The sequence below is a fragment of the Chenopodium album genome, chromosome 23 (genome assembly GCF_948465745.1).
Source record: "Chenopodium album chromosome 23, dcCheAlbu1.1, whole genome shotgun sequence".
NCBI lineage: Eukaryota > Viridiplantae > Streptophyta > Magnoliopsida > Caryophyllales > Amaranthaceae > Chenopodium > Chenopodium album.
In genome coordinates, this window is record NC_137856.1 from 19,040,439 (window position 1) to 19,041,078 (window position 640).

Sequence of the window (640 nt, forward strand, 5' to 3'; positions counted from 1 at the left end):
CACCTCCTTTCCTAACTCCGAGACCATTGTGGACAATTCGTTGATGACATAAGATTGATCGGTTGAGCAAATTGTGCTTGCCGATTCCCTCTCTACATCATGCCAATCCATGTAATTCCTTACCACATCATCTATTACATCCACAACCTCTTCTTCCGTCTTGTTCATGATTGGCCCTCCGGCTCCGGCATCTAGGCTCGATCTACCTTGAAAGCTCAAACCACTATAGAAGATTTGGATCACTTGATATGTTGGAATTCCGTGGTGAGGACATTCCCTTTGGTAGTCCTTGTACCTCTCCCATGCTTCATAGAGATTCTCTCTAGGCAATTGCTTAAAACTTTGGATTAAGGCTCTAGCCTCCGCCGTCTTCTTTGGTGGGTAGAAACGAGATAAGAAAGCTTTTGTGACATCATCCCATGTCTTCAAGGAATTGGGCTTCACTTCTTTGTCTAGCCCTTCCAAAGATCTTCCTATGAGAGAGAAAGGGAACAACTTAAGGCGGATAAACTCTTGAGAAACTCCATTGACATTGATAGTGTTGCAATATTTTTCAAACTCCTTAAGATGGTTCAATGGGCTCTCGTTCTTTGCCCCACTATATTGTCTCCTCTCAATTAGGGTGATCATTGCCGGCCTA

General features: G+C 43.8%; 1 non-coding gene across 1 annotated transcript; it reads left to right on the forward strand.

Annotated features, from left to right (window-relative positions):
* Positions 1-256: 256 nt before the first annotated feature.
* On the forward strand, positions 257-362 carry LOC145609836 (small nucleolar RNA R71). The gene has a single exon (XR_014106118.1). It is a non-coding gene; the product is annotated as a small nucleolar RNA R71 (small nucleolar RNA).
* The last annotated feature ends 278 nt before the right edge of the window (positions 363-640 follow it).